Source organism: Tursiops truncatus, chromosome 3 (assembly GCF_011762595.2).
Source record: "Tursiops truncatus isolate mTurTru1 chromosome 3, mTurTru1.mat.Y, whole genome shotgun sequence".
NCBI lineage: Eukaryota > Metazoa > Chordata > Mammalia > Artiodactyla > Delphinidae > Tursiops > Tursiops truncatus.
The window spans coordinates 51,409,297-51,423,272 of record NC_047036.1 but is presented as its reverse complement, the minus strand read 5'-3'; the positions used below and the strand labels follow the sequence as shown (position 1 = coordinate 51,423,272).

The 13,976-nt window shown below is 42.0% G+C and overlaps 1 protein-coding gene across 2 annotated transcripts in view; it reads right to left on the bottom strand.

The window, feature by feature from the left end:
• Positions 1-12,004: 12,004 nt before the first annotated feature.
• Positions 12,005-13,976, bottom strand: part of CWC27 (CWC27 spliceosome associated cyclophilin) — a 246,698-nt gene continuing 244,726 nt past the window's right edge. For both annotated transcript variants that reach the window (XR_012330709.1, XR_012330710.1), the window contains exon 16: positions 12,005-12,510. The gene's annotated coding sequence lies outside the window, so the exon portion shown is untranslated. The remainder of the gene's footprint in view (positions 12,511-13,976) is intronic.

Genomic DNA, 13,976 nt, shown 5'->3' with positions numbered 1-13,976 from the left:
AAAATAGGAAATGAAGTTTTTACACTCACTGGGTGTCACCATGCTTGTATGTAGCATTGGACTCTAATCTCTCTGGAGAGAATGGATAAGATCTTTCAGGCTAGAAACAAGGACAATAAAACTCCTTTGCTGCTATGTTTGAACACTGTGCTGCTAGTCTGAGGTAGGAACCATATCCCTGCACTTGTCTCGGGAAATCCAGGTCAGTGGTTTCCATAAAAAACAAAATAGAACCTAACCATTACAGTGTCTTCTCCAGGTGTTTCCTTCCTGATGCAACTGGACAAGACATCACTCCCTCCTCTGCCTCTCCCTCACTGAGACTGTGAGAGGGGTGGTCCTTGTCTGAGTATTTAATGGAGGGGAGGTCTCACCAGGGGAAATGTCAACACTTTCACTGGGTCTTTGTGTACCTAAGTGAGCAGCCAAGAAAAAGCTCACATCCTCTGTCTAAAGGGCCATGACAGCCAAATGTAATGAATGATTCCTGACTGGATCCTGGATCAGAAAAAAAAAAAAAGAACTGTCAAAGATATTTTGCAACAGTTGAAGAAAGTTGCATATGGATTGTATATTAATTAGATCCCTGCTATTTAGAGTGTGGGCAGCTGACCAGCAACAGCAGCAGCAACTGGAAGCTTGTTAGGAATACAGCTCCACTCCCACCCCAGGTGGTTTGGATGCACATTAAAGGTTGAGAAACACTGTATTAGACAATATTATTTTATCAATGTAACATTTCTTTAAAAAATTTTTTTCTATTTAAAAATTTTTTATTGGCACATAATTTACAGTGTGTTAGTTTCAAGTGTTCAGCAAAGTGATTCAGTTATACACGTATATATATTCTTTTTCAGATTCTTTTCCCTTGTGGGTTTTTACAAGATATTGAGTATAGTTCCCTGTGCTCCACAGTAGGTCCTTGTTGTTTACCTATTTTATGTATACTAGTAGTGTGTATGTTAGTTCCGAACTCCTAATTTATCTTCCTCCACCATCCCCTTTGGTAACTATGTTTGTTTGCTGTGTCTGTGAGTAGGTTTCTGTTTTGTAAATAAGTTCATTTGTATAACTTTTTTAGATTCCACAAATAAGTGATATCATATGATATTTGTCTTTCTCTGTCTGACTTACCTCACTTGACATGATAATCTCTAGGTCCATCCATGTTGCTGCAAATGGCATTATACCATTCTTTTTTATGACTGAATAATATTACTCTTCTTGCTTGTGTTATTGCTATAGCAGGGGAATGCGTGTGTGTGTGTGTGTGTGTGTGAGAGAGAGAGAGAGAGACAGAGAGACAGAGAGACAGAGAGAGCGAGTGAGCACATGGGCCTTCCAAATGGAATTTGGAGTCATGTTTGCAACCCAGACCAAAGGTGAAGGCTTCAAGGGAACAGGACCCTAGACTCTTGTAAGGCACCATGGATTGTGCTGCTGGAGCCATTTAGAGTCTTTTGCTAGGCAGGATAGGCCAGACATGGAGATGGGTACTACATGGAGGAGACGAAGAAAGATGGAGGTAGACCAACCCCCATGGGAAGAAACTCCAGAGTCCCAAATGTGCCTGGGGATTCATTCCCACTATGTGACAAGTCAAGAAGTTTAGGAGTTCGGGTGTGTCCCCTTAACTCGGTGGAGATTTTTTTCCCCTGTTTTGGATGACACAGCTTAAAATTCCTTCCTTCATATGTTGTAATTCCCTTTGGTTTTCCCCAACCCTTTTCTGAGGTCTGATAACACCCCTACAACTTTGTGTATTGGTGACAGGGGAGAAGAGACCTGCCTGCCCTGTGTTCACGGCCCTCAGTGGAGGACTTTGCAGAGGGAGTAGCATCCCTCCTGGGTGGGGAGGTCCCAGGGTTCCAGGCTGCATTTTTCAGAAGGGGAGTTGAGCTGCTGCCAGCTCCTGGGTCTCAGTTGTGTCTCTGTCTCCTCGGCAGGTCTGAGTCTTATATTCAGGATTATTAACTTTGAGACCTTTTCTCTACTTGCCAAATCACATAAGGGAAGTGGTAAGGATGAACCTCCCCTAAGCCCCATATTTCTGTAGCTGTAGAAGATTTGATTCATGTTGGGTGTTTATTTCAAATAAAGACTAGCACAAATGGAAAAGATCTGAGAAATTACCTCCTCCCAACTCGTTTCCAAATTCCATTCAGGTTTGGAACTTATTTGAATACTTTTCATTTTGAAACTTGAAAAGGTAGAAGAATCCAGCCTTCTTCTGCTAACAGGAGACAAAGATAAGCATCTCTCCGCAAAGGTACAAGATTATGTTACCCTTCTGGAATCCTGGTAGCCAATTCAAGTTGTTTTTGAAGCACAATGCTACCCATGAGGCCTAAACTAAAAGAACCAGACATTCCAGATTGACTCAAATAATTCCATTTTTTAAATGTAATGTTCTGGCACCTCTGTGATATCCATATTTGTTCCAGTTTTCATCACACCCTGTGATATTGAATGGCAAGATCAAGAACAAAATGCTTCTTTGAATGACTCAGCTGCCTTCCTACCTTGTGGCTGTCAGGTATAGGATACAGTTTGTCAGGAATTAGAGGAAAACAAAATATCCATTTGAGAATTTAATTCTCTTTCAACAAATATAAGGAATGGAGAATTTGTTTTGTGGTTGTGTGGGGAGAGGAAATCTTATTAAAAAAAAAAACAAAGGAAGGAAATCCTCAATAGAAACGAAGGATCTTTGATGGATTTATCATTTCTACATGATTTGAGATTTATTAAGAGCCAAACTAAAACCAATTTTGTTTCTTCACTGTATCTTATAATTCAGGGAAATAATGGCATTAGTAACTATCGAGCCATATGACTCTCAAACACATAGTAACTTGGCTTTGCAGGCAAGTCACAATGCCTCTAGAACCCCAAGATAGGAAGGTTAAATCTGTTTCATTTTCTTTGGAACTGTTTGGAAACATTCAGAGCTCAAAGCTGGGTTGTCCATCCTATGGTCTGTGTAGCATAGCTGTGTTGTCTCTGACTCCACAGAATAAGAGTTTACAACCGAACTGGAAAACAGCTCTCCTGTGCTGTGTCTAGTCTAGTCTGTATAGGCCAGGCTTTATCAGTTTTTGGTACTCCGTGTGATAATTACTCCTTGCCAAACACGCTTGTCTGAATTATTCCATAAAACAACTTGATGAATGGGTTTATCAAGACCATTAGGTCTTGAAGAACTAAATTAGTCCCAGATGACTCTCTTTTCAGTTGAAAAAAATTTAAATAAAATGTGAATGTAAACATATTTTCAACTCAGAGTTCTATTTCAACCACTGAAGTACATTCTGGCACTCAGCACTATATCTATTTTTGACATTTATGACTTTTGTGCTTGTTGGAAACAAACAAGACCTCAGGTGCCTGTATCAGTGTTTTATATTTATGACTCTTTTGTATCTGCTGGAAATGAACAAGTTCTCGATTTTTCATCTGTAAAATAAAATAATAACAGCTGCTTCATAAGGATCTTAAGATGATTAAGATGGTAGACATAAAAGTGATTATCACAGTATGAGGTACACAGTGAATGTTTAATAAACGTTGTAACTTAATTCCTTTAGCTTATGGTAGATGTATAAAGACTAGGGAAGTGATTTAAATATACAGGTTTCTCCCACTATCTGAAAGTAGAGTGCTTCTAGGAAACATTTCATAAGCAGAAATGGCAAAAAGCAATTACCTCAGGACACATCTTGCCAAAGATGCATGAAATAAACCAAGATAAAGCACAGACACAGTTCAAAGCTATGGCATCTTTTTTTCTTTTTTTAAAATTGAAGTTTAGGTGATTTACAATATTGTGTTAGTTTCAGGTGTACAGCAAATGATTCAGTTATACATAATATATATTTTTTCAGATTATTTTCCATTACAGTATAGGTTATTACATGATATTGAATATAGTTCCCTGACTTATACAGTAAATCTTTGTTGCTTATCTGTTTAATGTATAGTAATTTGTATCTGTTAATCCCAAACTCCTAATTTATCCCCCCCCCATTTTCCCCCTTGATAACCATAAGTTTGTTTTCTATGTCTATGAGTCTGTTTTTGTTTTGTATATAGATAAATATTATATGATACCACTTATATATGGAATCTAAAAACTAATACAAAAGCTATGGTGTCATGATGCTGAAATGGCTGAGTGTAGCTCCTGGGGAAGGAGCTTGGTGGTACCACTCCCACCACTCAGGCTGCCTCTGTATATCTCATCTCTGCAAATCAAACACTGAACAGTATTTTTCCTTTTCACCTTTTTCATAAAAGCAAAATAATCCTCTTCTGATTTCTCTTGGTTAGCAAAAACAGGTACTAACTTAGGCCTTTTGTGAAAGTGAAGTGGTGTAAAGCGAAGTTTTGAAAAGTGGGGGACACCTGTATTAATTTCCATCAGTTTTCGAATTAACATATTTATCTTTCATTGTAAAATAACGAGTTTTAATAGCAATTCAGAGCTAATATTTTGTGCATTATTTAAGTTTTAAAATTTAAGGGTCTTCCTGATCTGCTTTTAAGGCCCTCTGCTTTTCTGGTCCTATTCTACACCACTTCTTTCCTGCTCCCAACTCACCAATCTGACAGAACCATGTACTAGTCCTGTTACGTGTTCCACAGCTTCTTTTCCAGCTTTACTGAGATAAACTGACATATAACGTTGTGTAAGTTTAAGGTGTATAATGTGTTGATTTGATACACTTATATATCACAGAATGATTACCACCATAGCATTGGGTAGGATGTGACACCTACATCACACCACATAATTACCATTTCCTTTTTGTGGTGAGAATATTTAGAATTTACTCTCTTAGGGACTTTCAAGGATGTAATACAGTATTATTAACTATAATCACCATACTGTACATTAGATCCTTGGAACTTAATCATTTTATAACTGGAAGTTTGAACTCTTTGACCAACATCTCCGTATTTCCTACCACACCAACCCCCTGGTAACTACCATTCTGTTCTGTTCCTATGAGTTTGACTGTTTTAGATTTCACATATAGGTAATAATCATACAGTATTTGTCTTTATCTGGCTTATTCTGACAATTTCATTTAGCATAATACATTCAAGATCCATCCCTGTTGCCAAAAAGGCAGGCTGTCCTTCCTTCTTGTGGCTGAATAATATAGTATATATATAAAATGTAAGGCATTACATATATATTATATTGATATTATTTATATAATATATTATATATATCTTTATATATTTTTATATATCTATATATATCTTCTTATCCATTCATCTGTTGATGGGCACTTAGGTTGTTTCCATATCTTGGCTATTGACTCCACAGTTTCTTGTATCATTTTTCACCTGTCTAGTTAACGTCTTCCCAGTTTCCCTTTATTATGATCCCATTCCTCCTTTAAAGTTCAAACATCTTTTCTTCTACAAAGTCATCTCTGATTCTCTTAGTACAAAGATAATCTCTTCCTTATAGTCATTCTCATGACATTGCAAATTTTTAAAATAAAAATTTGAATATAGAATAGGATTAGATTTACAGAAAAGTTGCGAAGATTGTATAGAGGATTCCCATATTCCCCTTAGCTAGTTTCCCTTAACGTTTACATCCTACATTACTATGGTACATTTGCCACAACTAAGAATTATCACTGATATATATATTGAGCACTTTAATTTACATTGTAGCTGACTCTTAACTGTAAACTCCTTGAAGCCTAGCCCTGTGGCCACTAACTTTTTCATTTCTGTAATAGGTACAAAATCTATGTTTACCACTGAGCACTGAGTGGGCACCAAAACAGTACATGTCGAATGAAAGAATAATTGTCTTCATTCCTTTCACTGCCTACCTCAACAAAATCCCTCTGTTTGTTTATTGTAAGTCAACTTTTTGTTGATGTAGAACATACATGCAGAAAAATGTGATCATAAATTACAGAGCTCAATGAATTTTCACAAGTGAACACACTCATATAACTATCACCCAGATCTTCAAACAGAACATTTCCTGCACATTTCCTTTCCCCAGAAGTACCCCAGTGTACCCCTTCTGGTAACTACTTCTTTCCATTTTGATGGCTTATATTGCCCTCAGTTTTATTTTAATAATGAATTCACGGTATCACAGTATCTTGGTATAACCCACTTTTATATTATCATACCCATGCAAAGTGGCTTGAATCTATCTATTAAAAAATTCACTGCTTGATTAAAGGAAGTACAATGAAGTAGATTTTCCAACAGCCAAACAATGTCCATTGTCTTTATAGTTTATATAGTTTCTGCATCAAGGTCCAGCTTATGATTGGGTGTACCCACTCTGAGCTGAAGGACAATTCCAGTCTGACAACATCAGTCAGGCCAGTGTAGGAAGTAGGACATAAACCATTTTGGTTTCTGTTCCCTTAGAAACAGATGGAACAAAATAGAGTTTGCCAAATGGAAATATACAAAACCACTGGGGAAATAAATGTTATTTTTAAGCTTCTAAGAGGCTATCACAAATAACTGGGAGGAGAGTGGAAAGAATTCAAAAAGCAGGTGACCTTTTAACAGGCAGAACACAGCAGGGTCAGCAAGTGCTTAGAGGATGTTGTGACTTGGAGAAAGAGATGCTGAGAGCCCAGGCTGAGAGGGACTGACCTCACTGGACATGACGGGAACTAGCCGTGAAGGAGTTGGCTTTTCCCCAATCCTACGAGAGCCAGATAGCAAAAGGGAAACCACTTCCAGAAATGGGAGCTTTGAGAATCCCTGGGCACTAAAAATGGAGCAGATTTGGAGATCTGGGAGCTGGTGGGTTTGTTGCTGGCAGGCAGGTCTGGAGTATTGCCCTCAGAGCAAATACCACGGTGACGTGTCTTCTAGGTGGAGACCACAGAGGCCAGGTGAGTGGGTTAGAAGGAGGGCGATGGCTCCACCATCAGTAGAGGGAGCTGCTCCGGAAAGTGGACAGGGAGAAGGGCAGGCACCTCTTCTGTGTTCAGAGGGAAGAGAAAGCCACTATGGCCTGTCTCTGCCCTTATGAAGTTATATCACTGCTTCATGGCTAGTTCTCAGATGGGTCAAGAATCAACAGCTGCTTTGCAAAGTGTATGCCAGTTAGGCAATTTGCCTGCTTTGTGGTGCATATTTAAATCAAGACAGAATGTTACCAGTTGGTCAGTCTAGCTTTCCTCACAGGGATAGCATTAAGAAAACTGGCTCCACTGGAGAGAGAGCTCTCTTATAAAGGGAAATCATCCCCAGACCAAGCAAAGAGGGAGATGCCAAGAGCTGGCTGCTCCTGCCTTTCCCTTGGGTTACAGACAGTCACAACTCCAAGCACGGCAGGGATCTATACTGTTTTGGTATTCACACAACTAGTAGAGTGGTGTGCCCTTTACTAGCTAGACTAACAAATGACAGAGTGCATAAGATCTGGAAAAAAAGGCCCTGGGAGGCTGAATTTATTCTCCAACTGCCAGCCTTTCTCCCACCATCCCCTTCTTCTATCACAACTTTCAGACAAGGTGACTTACACAAGATGAAATAGAAGTGGGCTTATGCAGGAGCTCACAGAGAAATTTTGGATGGCTCATGGGCTCTGCTTATCCTAGCTATCTGGAATCTTACAAAAACATTACACCACTTTCTCATAAAGTGGGGCAGGGACTTTCCAGAGTGGCAGACCACAGCAAGGCAGAAAATGCAAGTGGTGTTACTCTCCCTTCACTTAGGCCTAGATCTTTTTCCTGTATTTCTCTGATTTTTTTTTTTTTTTTTTTGGTTAAGAGAAACAGACAAGAAGAGTTTCCCCAAATAATACATTGGAGCTTGTGACCAACAGAATTAAAATAGAATGTTTAATTATAATTCTAAAAATAATCAACCACTTATCTTCCCAGGGAGTTTTCCCCATGGTTGCCAGATTACTGCCTTCTTCCTGGCCTCTCTTTCTCACCTGAGTGGAAGGCACATCTTCTCTGCCACCAGCCTCCATCCCCATTGCAAAGCCTGTGATCTCCCACTTCACAAACACAAAAGCTCATCCTGCAACCAGCCTCCACCCTGGTTCTCCATCATCATGAACATGGAAAAGGGCAGTTTTCAAGTCTTTGTCTCTCTTTAACATATACTGGGTGAAATTCTTTTTTTAAAAATAAATTTATTTATTTATTTTTGGCTGTGTTGGGTCTTCATTGCTGCGTGTGGGCTTTCTCTAGTTGTGGTGAGCGGGGGCTACTCTTCGTTGTGGTGCACAGGCTTCTCATTGTGGTGGCTTCTCTTGTTGCGGAGCATGGCACGCAGGCTCAGTAGTTGTGGCTCGTGGACTATAGAGCACAGGCTCAGTAGTTGTGGCGCACGGGCTTAGTTACTCGCAGCATGTGGGATCTTTCCGGACCAGGGCTCGAACCCATGTCCCCTGAATTGGCAGGCGGATTCTTAACCACTGCGCCACCAGGGAAGCCCAGGGTGAAATTTGTAGTTTGGGTTTTTATGCTCCACCAAAAACAATCCCAGGCAAACATGGGAAAGGGTTCAGTGTTGGTCTAACTGCTACCTATATACCAGTAAAAATTGGAAACATCCTAGATGCCCATAGATAGAAATAATATTTATGTATCTAATAGTACATCCACTTAGGAGACTCTTTAGGAGCTTTACAGAAATGCTTGCTAATCCAAGCACTTACAGTGTTTCTGCTAAAACATTAAGTTAAAAAAGTAGGATACAAAATTATTTGTAACACAACTGCAGCTGAGCAATGTTTTCTTTTTCTTTTCAATATTTATTTATTTTGGTCGTGCTGGGTCTTAGTTGAGGCAGGCGGGCTCCTTAGTTGGGGCATGTGCATTCTTAGTTGCGGCATGCACGGGGGATCTACTTCCCTGACCAGAGATCAAACCCAGGCTCCCTGCTTTGCGAGGGCGGAGTCTTAACCACTGGGCTACCAGGAAGTCCCTGATCAGTGTTTAACACCAGAAAAACTGTTGCAAAGAAAGAGAAAAAAGGCTGGAAAGAAATGCATCAAAATGAACAGAGATTGAGCCCGCAGGGTGAGGCTTTGGTTGATTACTTTTCTCTTCATAATTTTCCACCTTTTGAAATGAGCATGTCCTACTTTTATAATTATGAAAAAAGGACAGAAAACCTTGAACTTTTGCATTTAACCAGTGGGCCGAAGCAATAAAGAGCAGAGGCTCTGTGACGGGGCACCAAGCGCTCCTGCCGGGCCGCAGAGCGGAGCTGGCTGTGGCCGTCTGGGCAGGGCGAGGTCCCCGGGACAGTCTCCGGGGTACAGGACCCTGCTCTGCGCAGGAGCCTTCAGAAAGAAGCCTGTTTTATCTCTGAGCAGCAATGACGTCACCCTAGGAAAAGCCGAAAGTGCTGATTAATCACGAAGTCAGGACTAATCCCTGAAAAGAACTCGGGTCGGGGTGAGACAAAAGGGTGCCCCACACGGATGGCGATGTCAGACGCCCCCGCGGAGCGGCAGGCTGGGCAGCCACGCGGCTCGGCCTCCCCAAAGCTGCTCGCGGCGGCCTGCTCAGGAGCGCATGCACAGCAGCGCGCCGGCCGCCCGCTCTCGCCGCTGGCCGGCCACCTATTCGGTCCCGCCAGGCAGGTTCGCTCAGTACTGCGACCGTTCTTGACTGTCACCACGGTGGTGAGACAGTGGTTTCACCGAGATCTGCTGTAGTATCAGGGTCCCAAAGGGTAAATTACATCTTGGACCGTAATTGGAATGCACTTAGAGAGGCCGTTCTTATTTTAAAGTACAGGGTTTTATAGCCTCCTGTTTTAATGAGATCTGTATTTATAGTTATATTATTCATGATTTTATTAAAATTGTTTTAACGGTTTCAAACCGTTGTTGGCATGCTTTGTTAGCCGGTTGCTGGAGGATGGCAGGGCTCTGGGATCCAGAGCCAGGGTGCAGGCCTATGTTCCGCACTGGCCCTTGCGAGGAGCCACAGCAGCAAAAACAGGATGGGCACCTAGCAGCATTGTGGAACAGGGTTCCTGATCCCTGGAGAAGCCCTCTGAGGGATAATGCACCTTGGATCCCATCTGTTTTCCTTGGAGAAGCTCCTCACACTGGTCTTGCTAAAAGCTGTCTGTGTCCTCTAGGAGAAAAAGTGATCAAAGGACTGTAGGGGGTCTGAGATGTCAGTAAAGACACCTGGCAGTGAAATATGTTGTTCTTATGAATGGCTCTGTAAAATGTTCTGAAAAGAATTCTGGTGAGGTGACACACTTTTCAGGCCGGTCCAGCAAAGGACTCGAAGCATTTTATGTGGGAAGCTACTGGGCTCTGCTCAGAAGGAAATGCTAGGGAGAGTGCCCAGGAGCACATGGAGTGAGGGACGCCTCCATCTTGCCTTCCCAGCATTTCCTCTTACAGCAGATTCTTATACTAACTTGCCTTGTGGTCAGTCTTGAAGGAGCTCCCACTGGAGTCCCTGCAGCTCAGTGCCCCAGCTCCCCCATCCTGTGCTTGTTGTCTAGTTTATCAGGCAAATGTTAAACAGTGAATCACACTACGAACCACACCAGAGAGCAGGGTGTAGGCAAGTACCTGGAACCTGGGGATGAGTGGAGAGAGAGCTGGAGTTGGTGAGAAGCACTGGTACCCTTTGAAAATACCCACAAACACAAATTGCCCTGCTAATTTGTTTTAATCGTATCACAACTTGTCACAATCTATTTTCTTTCTTTCTTTCTCTTTTGCTTTTTTTCTCTCTCCTTTCTTTCTTTCCTTCTTTCTTTTTCTCCCTTCCCTCCCTCCCTCTCTCTCTCTCTCTCTCTCTCTCTCTCTCTCTCTCACACACACACACACACACACACACACAAAGGCCTCACTAGGGTTGCTTTATGAACTTCACCAGTTCACTCAGTGCTGCATCATGTTAGATTGCCTTGGCAGGGTGAAGGGTGTTTATCTGCTTTTGATCACTGTTGGCGTCTCAGGCCTTTAAATCTTTTGACTTAGATCCGTTGTTCCACATTAGCCGCTACTGATTCTACAACCCTGGTGCTCTCTTGATTATATTTCTGTGATGCCTTTTCTGCCTCTTGGGCGCAAGGGGCTGGGGATGTGGAGGAGGGTTCCTAAGCCATAATCAGCAGCTTGAGTCCCTGTGACCTGTTCGGAGCTCATAGTAACCAGAGTCAACAACTAACTGGGTTTGGGAGATACAGCAGTGGGTTTATGTAGCTCAGGAAAGAGAATCCAGTTCCAAGGCATGGGAGGAACAGGTAGGGATGTTTGGTGGCTGCTAAAATCAGAGCTTCGCAAACTGGGGTTATCATCAGAATTACCCAGGGGCTGGGAGTGGGGCAGACATCTGTGGTTTTCAGAGCTCTTGGGTAATTCTGACACCAGATAAGGTAGGGCCCACTGGTTTATGGCTTGGGCTACTGTGAATCAGGGGCAGTGCTCAGCTTAGGCAACACAGCGTTTCTGGGGGTGGGGTTGGTGGTCAGAAATAATGAGGTTCTGGAGATACATTTGGCCCAGTTTTCCAAAATTAGCTTTACTGTTGGGGCTGACCTTAAGACTTGAGACACAGAGCTAAAGGGATCTGGGAAGAGGACAGAAGTACCTACTTCCTGAGTGACTAGGAGGCAAAGGTTTGCAGGTCTCTAAGCCCAGGGGAAGGGCATTCGACTCAGGTCAAAGAAACACCAATCTTTTGAGGGAAACTATATGTCCAAATTACAGATGAGGAAACCAAAGCTCAGAGAGTTTAGGTGAATCATCTAAAGATTCCCAGCTAGTTGGTGGCAGAGACAGAGCTTGAACTTTTGGCTGTTTGATTCCCAAGTGTGAGTTTTGATGTCATATTTCCCATTTCAGAGGCCCTTTTAGTCCCAGAAAGGAGTTGAATACAAGTCGAAGAGTTGGGGTAGTGGTGGTGAGAGAAGTTTAGGGAATGAGTGATAGTCAATGCTAAAAGATGCAACGAGCATTTATTTTAAAAACTCACATATTTGGGGTTGTTGTTTCAATTAGGTTCTTCATAGTCTGAGATTTTAGTATGTCCATGACATCTTAAAATCAACCTGAGTATTAGGTAGGGGTATAATAAACCAAATCAGTGGAACCAGAGGATGATCAGGTTCTAAATTTTATTTTTAAAAATAACTATTCATACGTTTCCAGAATCATTTAAGAGGAAGCTGGTATAATTTTGTTAATATAGCCCTCACATTTTAGCAGTGTCTCTAAAGTGCTCACCAACTTGGTTTGAGCAGGAGATTGGCAGTGATTTGGAGACCATGCCATAACATGGGCTTGAGCGTCCAGTGAGGGAAAATTAAAGAAACTGACAAAGCACCCTTTGGAGGATGATGACCGAAATCCATGTATGAAAATAATCACACCTTGGGGATCTTGGAGGGTCTGCAAGCACTACCGATTACTCACCTAAGATCTCCCAGCATTAATCCATTTTGGCAGTGGGAGGGATGTTACCAAATGACTACATTGCCTGCTCGCTTCTTCCAAACTCCTGGCTGGAAAAGAAAAATGAGTGAATATTCACTTTGGATGATGGAATTGTTTCCTGTATAGAGTCTACCTCATGGAGGTCCTTCAGGCCAGTAAGCCAGGATTTGAAATTTTATTTTTCTGTTGACCACATTCCAACAAATTCTGAAGCATCTAAATCCTATCTTGGAAGCAGTTTCCTTAAAGTTTAACCAGACTCATGTCAGGCCAGTGACCACCAAGGTTATTTTTTTTAGCCTTATATTTTAAACATTATGGAAATGTCAAACTTGGCCCCATCATATTGGATGAGAAGGGGGAAAAAAACCTTCTTGGTTCTTGAAGGTGCTGTAACATTTTTAGGTCAATGTTTACTTAACTTCCAGCACATAAGATTGTTGGAAAAAAGTGCACTTGCAGGAAAACAAAATAAAACAATTTGTTTTCCCCTGTTGGTGGGAGACATTTTACTTAGAAACAGTAAGGATAATGTGGGATAGAAGGCAAGGGGAACTGCATTCAGGTGCATGCAGGTGCTAGAAGAATTCTTTGGCCACCACAGATTTTGAAATGGTTCCTCTTCTTCAGGTGGTACTTGATGGGATTGTCATAAAAAAAAAAGCCCCATTATTAACTAATAAACCTCAGGAGGCACTGAGTGTCTTGGATATTTAAAGGAATGAAAGAGAGAGGTAAGTGTACCATCCTAGCATATTACTAACCCTTGTCAGCAGAGAGGAGGTTTTCTTTGAAGAGAGGCACTAAACACATTTTCACATTATACCTACAGAGAGGGTTCACCCAGGAGCCAAAGGCAGGTTATGGACCACATCAGAATGTCATCCAGGAACACGATCTTCTCTCAGCTCGGCAGGTCATGAGGACCTCATTCTTTTTTTTTTTTTAATTTTATTTATTTATTTATTTATTTTTGGGTTTTAGTTTTCTGTGCATGGGCTTTCTCTAGTTGCGGCGAGCGGGGGCCACTCTTCATCGCGGTGCACGGGTCTCTCACTGTCGCGGTCTCTCTTGTTGCTGGAGCACAAGCTCCAGACGCACAGGCTCAGTTGTTGTGGCTCACGGGCCTAGTTGCTCCGCGGCATGTGGGATCTTCCCAGACCAGGGCTCGAACCCGTGTCCCCTGCATTGACAGGCAGATTCTCAACCACTGCGCCACCAGGGAAGCCCTGAGGACCTCATTCTTAAACCTGGGACTATCATCAGCCTGTGGAGAGACACTCTGGCTACGCATACAGCTCCCAGGCCTGGGAAGAGTGTCTTTGTTCTACATCTTACTGGGTGGCCATTGAATTGTAAGCCTGGTGAAGAAACATTTTCTTCAAAGTGTTGCAGACGGTTGGGGGCCAGAGGCAGAGGGCTGTGGTCCTGGACAGTGATGCTCAGAAGTCTGTTTAGTTATTGTAGAGTCTGAACTTCCAGATAGATCTATTTCCTGAACAAGCCATGGGCCTCTGCAGGTGAGATGGAACAT